Below are 16,827 nucleotides of genomic sequence, written 5' to 3' on the forward strand. Positions count from 1 at the left end.
ACACTACATATATATTATATACTGTACACGAAATATCACAGTTCACCAAATACATAGTTTATACTGTACATAAAATATCAAACTTCAAAAAATATATAATATACTGTACATAAAATATCAAATTACACAAAATATGTTTTATATGCTGTACATAAAGTATGAAAGAACAATAAATATATTTTATATACTGTACATAAAATATCAAATTTCACCAAATATATATTACATACTGTATGTAAAATATCAAATTTCACCAAATACATATTAAATACTGTACATAAAATATCAAATTTCACCAAATATGTATTATATACTATACATAAAATATGAAAGTACACTACATATATATTATATACTGTACATAAAATATCAAATTTCACCATATGTATTATATAACGTACATAAAATATCAAATTTCACAAAATATGTATTATGTACTGTACATAAAGTATGAAAGAACACTAAATATATATTATATACTGTACATAAAATATCAAATTTCACCAAATATATATTACATACTGTACATAAAATATCAAATTTCACCAAATTTATCTTATATACTGTACACAAAATATCAAATTTCACCAAATAAGTATTATATACAATACATAAAATATGACAGTACACTACATATATATTATATACTGTACACGAAATATCACATTTCACCAAATATATAGTATACACTGTACATAAAATATCAAACTTCAAAAAATATATAATATACTGTACATAAAATATCAAATTACACAAAATATGTATTATAAACTGTACAGAAAATATGAAAGAACACTACATATATATTATATACTGTACATAAAATATCAAATTTCAACAAATATATATTACATTCGGTATGTAAAATATCAAATTTCACCAAATATACATTATATACTGTACATAAAATATCAAATTTCACCAAATATGTATTATACTCTATACATAAAATATGAAAGTACACTACATATATATTATATAGTGTACATAAAAAATCAAATTTCACCATATATATTATATAACATACATAAAATATCAAATTTCACAATATATATATTATATACTGTACATAAAGTATGAAAGAACACTAAATATATATTATATACTGTACATAAAATATCAAATTTCACCAAATATGCATTAGATACTGTACATAAAATATCAAAGTTCACCAAATATATATTTTATACTGTTCATAAAATGTCAAAATTCACCAAATATGTATTGTATACTATACATAAAATATGAAAGTACACTACATATATATTATATACTGCATTGAAATATCACATTTCACAAAATATATAGTTTATACTGCACATAAAATATCAAACTTCAAAAAATATATAATATACTGTACATAAAATATCAAATTACACAAAATATGTATTATATACTGTACATAAAGTATGAAAGAACACTAAATATATATTATATACTGTACATAAAATAACAAATTTCACCAAATATATATTACATACTGTCTGTAAAATATCAAATTTCACCAAATACATATTATATACCGTACATAAAATATCAAATTTCACCAAATATGTATTATATACTATATATAAAATATGAAAGTACACTACATATATATTATATACTGTACATAAAATATCAAACTTCACCATATATTATATAACATACATAAAATATTAAATTTCACAAACTATGTATTATATACTGTACATAAAGTATGAAAGAACACTAAATATATATTATATACTGTACATAAAATATTAATTTCAACAAATATATATTACATACTCTACATAAAATATCAAATTTCACCAAATATGTATTATATACCATACATAAAATATGACAGTACACTACATATATATTATATACTGTACAGGAAATATCACAGTTCACCAAATACATAGTTTATACTGTACATAAAATATCAAACTTCAAAAAATATATAATATAGTGTAAATAAAATATCAAATTACACAAAATATGTATTATATACTGTACAGAAAGCATGAAAGAACACTAAATATGAATTATATACTGTACATAAAATATCAAATTTCACCAAATATATATTACGTACCGTATGTAAAATATCAAATTTCACCAAATATATATTATATGCTGTACATAAAATATCAAATTTCACCAAATATATATTACATACTGTCTGTAAAATATCAAATTCCACCAAAAATATATAATGTACTGTACAGAAAATATCAAATTTCACCTAATATGTATTATATACTATACATAAAATATGAAAGTACACTACATATATATTATATACTGTATATAAAATATCAAATTTCTCCATATATGTTTTATGACGTATATAAAATATGAAATTTCACAAAATATGTATTATATACTGTACAAAAAGTATGAAAGAACACTAAATATATAATATATACTGTACATAAAATATCAAATTTCACCAAATATATATTACATACTGTACATAAAATATCAAATTTCACCAAATATATATTACATACTGTACATAAAATATCAAATTACACAAAATATGTATTATATACTGTACAGAAATTATGAAAGAACACTAAATATATATTATATACTGTACATAAAATATCAAATTTCACCTAATGTATATTACATACTGTATGTAAAATATGAAATTTCACCAAATATATATTATATACTGTACATAAAATATCAAATTTCACCATATATATTATACAACGTACATATAATATCAAATTTCACAAAATTTATATTATATACTGTACATAAAGTATGAAAGAACACTAAATATATATTATATGCTGTACATTAAATATCAAATTTTACCAAATATATATTTCACACTGCACATAAAATATCAAATTTCACCAAATATATATTATATACTGTACATAAAATATCAAATTTCACCAAATATGAATTATATACTGTACATAAAATATGACAATTCACTACATATATATTATATACTGTACACGAAATATCACATTTCACGAAATTTATAGTTTATACTGTACATAAAATATCAAACTTCAAAAAATATGTAATATACTGTACATAAAATATCAAATTTCACAAATTATGTATTATATGCTGTACATAAAGTATGAAAGAACACTAAATATACTATATATACTGTACATAAAATATCAAATTTCAACAAATATATATTACATACTGTATGTAAAATATCAAATTTCACCAAATACATATTAAATACTGTACATAAAATATCAAATTTCACCAAATATTTATTATATACTATACATAAAATATGAAAGTACACTACATATATATTATATACTGTACATGAAATATCACGTTTCACCAAATATATAGTTTATACTGTAGATAAAATATCAAACTTCAAAAAATATATAATATACTGTACATAAAATATCAAATTACACAAAATATGTATTATATACTGTACATAAAGTCTGAAAGAACACTAAATATATATTATATACTGTACATAAAATATCAAATTTCACCAAATATATATTACATACTGTCTGTAAAATATCAAATTTCACCAAATACATATTATATACCGTACATAAAATATCAAATTTCACCTAATATGTATTAAATACTATATATAAAATATGAAAGTACAGTACATATATATTATATACTGTATATAAAATATCAAATTTCTCCATATATGTTTTATGAAGTATATAAAATATGAAATTTCACAAAATATGTATTATATACTGTACAAAAAGTATGAAAGAACACTAAATATATATTATATACTGTACATAAAACATCAAATTTCACCAAATATATATTACATACTGAACATAAAATATCAAATTTCACCAAATATATATTATATACTGTACATAAAATATAAAATTTCACCAAATATGTATTATATACTATACATAAAATATGACAGTACACTACATATATATTATATACTGTACACGAAATATCACAGTTCACCAAATACATAGTTTATACTGTACATAAAATATCAAACTTCAAAAAATATATAATATACTGTACATAAAATATCAAATTACACAAAATATGTTTTATATGCTGTACATAAAGTATGAAAGAACAATAAATATATTTTATATACTGTACATAAAATATCAAATTTCACCAAATATATATTACATACTGTATGTAAAATATCAAATTTCACCAAATACATATTAAATACTGTACATAAAATATCAAATTTCACCAAATATGTATTATATACTATACATAAAATATGAAAGTACACTACATATATATTATATACTGTACATAAAATATCAAATTTCACCATATGTATTATATAACGTACATAAAATATCAAATTTCACAAAATATGTATTATGTACTGTACATAAAGTATGAAAGAACACTAAATATATATTATATACTGTACATAAAATATCAAATTTCACCAAATATATATTACATACTGTACATAAAATATCAAATTTCACCAAATTTATCTTATATACTGTACACAAAATATCAAATTTCACCAAATAAGTATTATATACAATACATAAAATATGACAGTACACTACATATATATTATATACTGTACACGAAATATCACATTTCACCAAATATATAGTATACACTGTACATAAAATATCAAACTTCAAAAAATATATAATATACTGTACATAAAATATCAAATTACACAAAATATGTATTATAAACTGTACAGAAAATATGAAAGAACACTACATATATATTATATACTGTACATAAAATATCAAATTTCAACAAATATATATTACATTCGGTATGTAAAATATCAAATTTCACCAAATATACATTATATACTGTACATAAAATATCAAATTTCACCAAATATGTATTATACTCTATACATAAAATATGAAAGTACACTACATATATATTATATAGTGTACATAAAAAATCAAATTTCACCATATATATTATATAACATACATAAAATATCAAATTTCACAAAATATATATTATATACTGTACATAAAGTATGAAAGAACACTAAATATATATTATATACTGTACATAAAATATCAAATTTCACCAAATATGCATTAGATACTGTACATAAAATATCAAAGTTCACCAAATATATATTTTATACTGTTCATAAAATGTCAAAATTCACCAAATATGTATTGTATACTATACATAAAATATGAAAGTACACTACATATATATTATATACTGCATTGAAATATCACATTTCACAAAATATATAGTTTATACTGCACATAAAATATCAAACTTCAAAAAATATATAATATACTGTACATAAAATATCAAATTACACAAAATATGTATTATATACTGTACATAAAGTATGAAAGAACACTAAATATATATTATATACTGTACATAAAATAACAAATTTCACCAAATATATATTACATACTGTCTGTAAAATATCAAATTTCACCAAATACATATTATATACCGTACATAAAATATCAAATTTCACCAAATATGTATTATATACTATATATAAAATATGAAAGTACACTACATATATATTATATACTGTACATAAAATATCAAACTTCACCATATATTATATAACATACATAAAATATCAAATTTCACAAACTATGTATTATATACTGTACATAAAGTATGAAAGAACACTAAATATATATTATATACTGTACATAAAATATTAATTTCAACAAATATATATTACATACTCTACATAAAATATCAAATTTCACCAAATATGTATTATATACCATACATAAAATATGACAGTACACTACATATATATTATATACTGTACAGGAAATATCACAGTTCACCAAATACATAGTTTATACTGTACATAAAATATCAAACTTCAAAAAATATATAATATAGTGTAAATAAAATATCAAATTACACAAAATATGTATTATATACTGTACAGAAAGCATGAAAGAACACTAAATATGAATTATATACTGTACATAAAATATCAAATTTCACCAAATATATATTACGTACCGTATGTAAAATATCAAATTTCACCAAATATATATTATATGCTGTACATAAAATATCAAATTTCACCAAATATATATTACATACTGTCTGTAAAATATCAAATTCCACCAAAAATATATAATGTACTGTACAGAAAATATCAAATTTCACCTAATATGTATTATATACTATACATAAAATATGAAAGTGCACTACATGTATATTATATACTGTATATAAAATATCAAATTTCACCATATATGTTATATAACGTACATAAAATATCAAATTTCACAAAATATGAATTATATACTGTACATAAAGTATGAAAGAACACTAAACATATACTATATACTGTACATAAAATATCAAATTTCACCAAATATATATTACATACAGTATGTAATATATCAAATTTCACCAAATACATATTATATACTGTACATAAAATATCAAATTTAACCAAATATGTATTATATACTATAGATAAAATATGAAAGTACACTACATATATATTATATACTGTACATAAAATATCAAATTTCACCATATATATTATATAACATACATAAAATATCAAATTTCACAAAATATATATTATATACTGTACATAATGTATGAAAGAACACTAAATATATATTATATACTGTACATAAAGTATCAAATTTCACCAAATATATATTACATACTGTACATAAAATATCAAATTTCACCAAATATATATTATATAGTGTACATAAAATATCACATTTCACCAAATATGTATTATATACTATAAATAAAAAATGAAAGTATACTACATATATATTATATACTGTACAAGAGATATCACATTTCACTAAATATATTGTTTATACTGTACATAAAATGTCAAACTTCAAAAAACATATAATACACTGTACATAAAATATCAAATTACACAAAATATGTATTATATACTGTTCAGAAAGTAAGAAAGAACACTAAATATATATTATATACTGTACATAAAATATCAAATTTCACCAAATATATATTACATACCGTGTGTAAAATATCAAATTTCACCAAATATATATTTTATACTGTACATAAAATATCAAATTTCACGAAATATATATTAAATACTCTCTGTAAAATATCAAATTTCACCAAATATATATTATATACTGTTCATAAAATATCAAATTTCACCAAATATGTATTATATAGTATAGATAAAATATGAAAGTACACTACATATATATTATATACTGTACACGAAATATCACCTTTCACCAAATATATAGTTTATACTGTACATAAAATATCAAACTTCAAAAAATATATAATATACTGTACATATAATATCAAATTACAAAAAATATGTATTATATTCTGTACATAAATTATGAAAGAACACTAAATATATATTATATACTGTACATATAATATCAAATTTCACCAAATATATATTTCATCCTGTATGTGAAATATCAAATTTCACCAAATATATATTATATACTGTACATAAAATATCAAATTTCATCAAATATGTATTATATACTATACATAAAATATGAAAGTACACTACATATATATTATATACTGTACATAAAATATCAAATTTCTCCATATATATTATATAACGTCCATGAAATATCAAATTTCACAAAATATATATTATATACTGTACATAAAGTATGAAACCACACTAAATGTATATTATATACTGTTCATAAAATATCAAATTTCACCAAATATATATTACATACTGTACATAAAATAGAAAATTTCACCAAATATATATTATATACTGTACATAAAATATCAAATTTCACAAAATATGTAATATATACTATACATAAAACAAAAGTACACTACGTATATATTATATACTGTACATAAAATATCAAATTTCTCCAAATATATATAAAATACTGTGCACATAATATCAAATTTCACCAAATAAATATTACGTAATGTACATAAAATATCAAACTTCACCAAATATATATTATATACTGTACACGAAATATCACATTTCACCAACTATATAGTTTACACTGTACATAAAATATCAAACTTCAAAAAATATATAATATACTGTACATAAAATATCAAATTACAAAAAATATATATTAAATACTGTGCACATAATATCAAATTTCACCAAATATATATTACATAATGTACATAAAATATCAAACTTCACCAAATATATATTATATGCTGTACATAAAATATCAAACTTCACAAAATATATATTTTTTAATGTACATAAAGTACCAAATTTCACAAAATATATAATATAGTGTACATAAAATATCAAATTTCATGAAATATATATTATATACTGTACATAAAGTATGAAAGTGCACTAAATATACATTATAAACTGTACATAAAATATCAAATTTCACCAAATACATATTTTATACTGTACATAAAATTACACATTTCATCAAATATATACTTAATACTGTACATAAAATATCAAATTTCACGAAATATGTATTACATACTGTACATAAAATATCAAATTTCACCAAATGTGTATTTCATACTGTACATAAAATATCAAATTTCAACAAATATTTATTATATACTGTACATAAAATATCAAATTTCACCAAATATGTATTACATACTGTACATAAAATATCAAATTTCACCAACTATGTATAATATACTGTACATAAAATATGAAAGTACCATAAATAGATAATTTATACTGTACATAAAATATCAAATTTCACCAAATATATATTATATACTGTACATAAAATATGAAATTTAAGCAAATATTTATTATATACTGTACAAAAAATATCAAATTTCACCAAATACATAATATATACTCTACATAAAATATCAAACTTCACCAAATATATATTATATACTGTACATAGAATATCAAAGTACACCAAATACATATTACATACTGTACATAAAATATCAAATTTGACCAAATATATATTACATACTGTACATAAAATATCAAATTTAACCAAATATATTTTATATACTGTACATAAAATATCAAAGTACAACAAATATATATTATATGCTGTACACGAAATATCAAATTTCACCAAATATATAGTTTATGCTGTACATAAAATATCACGTTTCATCAAATGTATATTAAATACTATACATAAAATATCAAATTTCAACAAATATTTATTATATACTGTACATAAAATATCAAATTTCACCAAATATATATTATATACTGTACATAAAATATCAAATTTCACCATATATGTAATATATACTATACATAAAATATGAAAGTACACTACATAAATATTATATACTGTACATAAGATATCAAATTTCTCCAAATATATATTAAATACTGTGCACATAGTATCAAATTTCATCAAATATATATTACATAATGATCATAAAATATCAAATTTCACCAAATATGTATTACATATTGTTCATAAAATATCAAATTTCACCAACTATGTATAATATACTGTACATAAAATAAGAAAGTACCGTAAATACTTAATTTATACTGTACATAAAATATCAAATTTCACCAAATACATAACATATACTCTACATAAAATATCAAACTTCACCAAATATATATTATATACTGTACATAGAATATCAAAGTACCCAAATACATATTACATACTGTACATAAAATATCAAATTTGACCAAATATATATTATATACTGTACATAAAATATCAAAGTACACCAAATATATATTATATGCTGTACACGAAATATCAAATTTCACCTAATATATAGTTTATGCTGTACATAAAATATCACGTTTCATCAAATGTATATTAAATACTATACATAAAATATCAAATTTCAACAAATATTTATTATATACTGTACATAATATATCAAATTTCACCAAATATATATTATATACTGTACATAAAATATCAAATTTCACCAAATATGTATTATATACTATACATAATATATGAAAGTACACTGCTTATATATTATATACTGTACACGAAATATCACATTTCACCAAATATATAGATTATACTGTACATAAAATATCAAAATTCAAAAAATATGTAATACACTGTACATAAAATATCAAATTTCACCAAATATGTATTATATACTGTACATAAAATATCAAATTTCTCCAAATATATATTAAATACTGTGCAAATAGTATCAAATTTCACCAAATATATATTACATAATGTACATAAAATATCAAACTTCACCAAATATATATTATATGCTGTACATAAAATATCCAACTTCAAAAAATATATATTATTTAATGTACATGAAGTGCCAAATTTCACAAATATATAATATACTGTACATAAAATATCAAATTTCACCAAATATATATTATATACTGTACATAAAGTATTAAAGTGTACTAAATATACATTATAAACTGTACATAAAATATCAAATTTCACCAAATACATATTTTATACTGTACATAAAATTTCACATTTCAACAAATATATATTTAATACTGTACATAAAATATCAAATTTCAACACATATTTATTATATACTGTACATAAAATATCAAATTTCACCAAATATGTATTACATATTGTACATAAAATATCAAATTTCACCAACTATATATAATATACTGTACATAAAATATGAAAGTACCGTAAATATTTAATTTATACTGTACATAAAATATCAAATTTGACCAAATATATATTATATACTGTACATAAAATATCAAAGTACACCAAATATATATTATATGCTGTACACGAAATATCAAATTTCACCAAATATATAGTGTATACTGTACATAAAATATGAAATTAAAGCAAATATGTATTATATACTGTACATAAAATATCAAATTTCACCAAATACATAATATATACTCTACATAAAATATGAAACTTCACCAAATATATATTATATACTGTACATAAAATATCAAAGTACACCAAATATATATTATATGCTGTACACGAAATATCAAATTTCACCAAACATATAGTTTATACTGTACATAAAATATCACGTTTCATCAAATGTATATTAAATACTATACATAAAATATCAAATTTCAACAAATATTTATTATATACTGTACATAAAATATCAAGTTTCACCAAATATATATTATATACTGTACATAAAATATCATATTTCACCAAATATGTAATATATACTATACATAAAATGTGAAAGTACACTACATATGTATTATATACTGTATATAAAATATCAAATTTCAGCAAATATATATTAAATACTGTGCACATATTGTCAAATTTCACCAAATATATATTATATAATGTACATAAAATATCAAACTTCACCAAATATATGTTATAAGCTGTACATAAAATATCAAACTTCACAAAATATATATTATTTAAAGTACATAAAGTACCAAATTTCACCAAATACATAATATGCTGTACATAAAATATCAAATTTCTCCACATATATATTATATACTGTACATAAAGTATGAAAGTGTACTAAATATACATTATAAACTGTACATAAAATATCAAATATCACCAAATACATATTTTATACTGTACATAAAATTTCACATTTCAACAAATATATATTTAATACTGTACATAAAATATCAAATTTCAACAGATATTTATTATATACTGTACATAAAATATCAAATTTCTCCAAATATGTATTTCATACTGTACATAAAATATCAAATTTCACCAACTATGAATAGTAAACTGTACATAAAATATGAAAGTATCGTAAATATATAATTTCTACTGTACATAAAATATCAAATTTCACCAAATATATATTATATACTGTACATAAAATATGAAATTTAAGCAAATATGTATTATATACTGTACATAAAATATCAAATTTCACCAAATACATAATATACACTCTACATAAAATATCAAACTTCACCAAATATATATTATATACTGTTCATAAAATATCAAAGTACACCAAATACATACAGTACATAAAATATCAAATTTCACCAAATATATATCATATACTGTACATAAAATATCAAAGTACACAAAATATGTATTATATACTGTACAGAAAGTATGAAAGAACACTAAATATATATTATATACTGTACATAAAATATCAAATTTCAACAAATATATATTACATACTGTATGTAAAATATCAAATTTCACCAAATACATATTAAATACTGTACATAAAATATCAAATTTCACCAAATATGTATTATATACTATACATAAAATATGAAAGTACACTACATATATATTATATACTGTACATAAAATATCAAATTTCACCATATGTATTATATAATGTACATAAAATATCAAATTTCACAAAATATGTATTATGTACTGTACATAAAGTATGAAAGAACACTAAATATATATTTTATACTGTACATAAAATATCAAATTTCACCAAATATATATAACATACTGTACTTAAAATAGAATATTTCACCAAATATATATTATATACTGTACATAAAATATCAAATTTCACCAAATATGTATTATATACTATACATAAATTACGACAATACACTACATATATATTATATACTGTACACGAAATATCACATTTCACGAAGTATATAGATTATACTGTACATAAAATATCAAACTTCAAAAAATATATAATATACTGTTCATAAAATATAAAATTACACAAAATATGTATTATATACTGTACAGAAAGTATGAAAGAACACTAAATATATATTATATACTGTACATACAATATCAAATTTCAGCAAATATATATTATATACTGTACATAAAATATCTAATTTCACCAAATATATATTATATACTGTACATAAAATATCAAATTTCACCAAATATATATTACATACTGTAGATAAAATAGGAAATTTCACCAAATATATATTATATACTGTACATAAAATATCAAATTTCACCAAATATATATTAAATACTGTGCACATAGTATCAAATTTCACCAAATATATATTTCATAATGTACATAAAATATCAAACTTCACCAAATATATATTATATGCTGTACATAAAATATAAAATTTCACCAAATATGTATTATATATTATACATAAAATATGAAAGTACACTACATATATATTTTATACTGTACATGAAATATCACATTTCACAAAATATATAGTTTATACTGTACATAAAATATCAAACTTCAAAAAATATATAATATACTGTATATAAAATATCAAATTACACAAAATATATATTATATACTGTACAGAAAGTATGAAAGAACACTAAATATATATTATATACTGTACATAAAATATCAAATTTCACCAAATATATATTACATACTATAGATAAAATAGGAAATTTCACCAAATATATATTATATACTGTACTTAAAATATCAACTTTCACCAAATATATACTAAATACTGTGCACATAGTATCAAATTTCACCGAATATATATTACATAATGTACATAAAATATCAAACTTCACCAAATATATATTATATGCTGTACATAAAATATAAAATTTCACCAAATATGTATTATGTATTATACATAAAATATGAAAGTACACTACATATATATTATATACTGTACATGAAATATCACATTTCACCAAATATATAGTTTATACTGTACATAAAATATCAAACTTCAAAAAATATATAATATACTGTATATAAAATATCAAATTACACAAAATATATATTATGCACTGTACAGGAAGTATGAAAGAACACTAAATATATATTATATACTGTACATAAAATATCAAATTTCAACAAATATATATTACATACTGTACATAAAATATCAAATTTCACCAAATATATATTATATACTTTACATAAAATATCAAATTTCACCAAATATGTATTATATACTATACATAAAATATGACAATACACTACATATATATTATATACTTTACACGAAATATCACAGTTCACCAAATATATGGTTTATACTGTACATAAAATATCAAATTTCACCTAATATGTATTAAAAACTATACATAAAATATGAAAGTACACTACATATATATTATATACTGTATATAAAATATCAAATTTCTCCATATATGTTTTATGACGTATATAAAATATGAAATTTCACAAAATATGTATTATATACTGTACAAAAAGTATGAAAGAACACTAAATATATATTATATACTGTACATAAAATATCAAATTTCACCAAATATACATTACATACTGTATGTAAAATATCAAATTTCACCAAATATATATTATATACTGTACATAAAATATAAAATTTCTCCAATTATGTATTATATACTATACATAAAATAGAAAGTACACTACATATATATTATACAGTGTACATAAAATATCAAATTTCACCATATATATTATATAATGTACATAAAATATCAAATTTCACAAAATATATATTATACACTGTACATAAAGTATGAAAGAACACTAAATATATATTATATACTGTACATAAAATATCAAATTTCACCAAATATATATTACCTACTATACATAAAATAGAATATTTCACCAAATATATATTATATACTGTACATAAAATATCAAATTTCACCAAACATGTATTATATACTCAACATAAAATATGAAAGTACACTACATATATATTGTATACTGTAGATGAAATATCACATTTCACCAAATATATAGTTTATACGGTACATAAAATATCAAACTTCAAAAAATATATAATATACTGTACATAAAATATCAAATTACACAAAATATGTATTATATACTGTACATAAAGTATGAAAGAACACTAAATATATATTATATACTGTACCTATAATATCAAATTTCACCAAATATATATTACATACTGTATGTAAAATATCAAATTTCACCAAATATATATTATGTACTGTACATAAAATATCAAATTTCACCAAATATGTATTATATACTATACATAAAATATGAAAGTACACTACATATATATTATATACTGTACATAAAATATCAAATTTCACCGCATATATTATGTAACATACATAAAATATCAAATTTCAGAAAATATATATTATATACTGTATATTAAGTATGAAAGCACACTAAATGTATATTATATACTGTACATAAAATATATATTATATACTGTACATTAAGTATGAAAGCACACTAAATGTATATTATATACTGTACATAAAATATCAAATTTCACCAAATATATATTACATACTGTGCACATAGCATCAAATTTCACCAAATATATATTACATAATGTACATAAAATATCAAACTTCACCAAAAATATATTATATGCTGTACATAAAATATCAAACTTCACAAAATATATATTATTTAATGTACATAAAGTACCAAATTTCACATAATATATATAATATACTGTACATAAAAATCAAATTTCACCAAATATATATTATATACTGTACATAAAGTATGAAAGTGCCCTAAATATACATTATAAACTGTACATAAAATATCAAAATTCACCAAATACATATATTATACTGTACATAAAATTTCAAATTTCAACAAATATATATTTAATACTGTACATAAAATATCAAATTTCAACAAATATTTATTATGTACTGCACATAAAATAACAAATTTCACCAAATATGTATTACATACTGTACATAATATATCAAATTTCACCAACTATGTATAATATACTGTACATAAAATATGAAAGTACCGTAAATATATAATTTATACTGTACCTAAAATATCAAATTTCACCAAATATATATTATATACTGTACATAAAATATGAAATTTAAGCAAATATTTATTATATACTGTACATAAAATATCAAATTTCACCAAATACATAATATATACTCTACATAAAATATCAAACTTCACCAAATATATATTATATACTGTACATAAAATATCAAAGTACACCAAATACATATTACATACTGTACATAAAATATCAAATTTGACCAAATATATATTATACACTGTACATAAAATATCAAAGTAAACCAAATATATATTATATGCTGTACACGAAATATCAAATTTCACCAAACATATAGTTTATACTGTACATAAAATATCACGTTTCATCAAATGTATATTAAATACTATACATAAAATATCAAATTTCAACAAATCTTTATTATATACTGTACATAAAATATCAAATTTCACCAAATATATATTATATACTGTACATGAAATATCATATTTCACCAAATATGTAATATATACTATACATAAAATATGAAAGTACACTACATATATATTATATACTGTACATAAAGTATCAAATTTCACCAAATATATATTAAATACTGTGCACATAATGTCAAATTTCACCAAATATATATTACATAATGTACATAAAATATCAGACTTCACCAAATATATATTATGTGCTGTACATAAAATATCAAACTTCACAAAATATATATTATTTAATGTACATAAAGTACCAAATTTCACCAAATATATAATATACTGTTCATAAAATATCAAATTTCACCACATATATATTATATACTGTACATAAAGTATGAAAGTGCACTAAATATACATTATTAACTGTACATAATATATCAAATTTCACCAAATACATATTTTATACTGTACATAAAATTTCACATTTCAACAAATATATATTTAATTCTGTACATAAAATATCAAATTTCAACAGATATTTATTATATACTGTACATAAAATATCAAATTTCACCAAATATGTAATTCATACTGTACATAAAATATCAAATTTCACCAACTATGTATAATAAACTATACATAAAATATGAAAGTATCGTAAATATATAATTTATACTGTACATAAAATATCAAATTTCACCAAATATATAGTGTATACTGTACATAAAATATGAAATTTAAGCAAATATGTATTATATACTCTACATAAAATATCAAATTTCACCAAATACATAATATATACTCTACATAAAATATCAAACTTCACCAAATAAATATTATATACTGTACATAAAATATCAAAGTACACCAAATACATAT

This window comes from Gorilla gorilla, chromosome Y (genome assembly GCF_029281585.2).
Source record: "Gorilla gorilla gorilla isolate KB3781 chromosome Y, NHGRI_mGorGor1-v2.1_pri, whole genome shotgun sequence".
Lineage (NCBI taxonomy): Eukaryota > Metazoa > Chordata > Mammalia > Primates > Hominidae > Gorilla > Gorilla gorilla.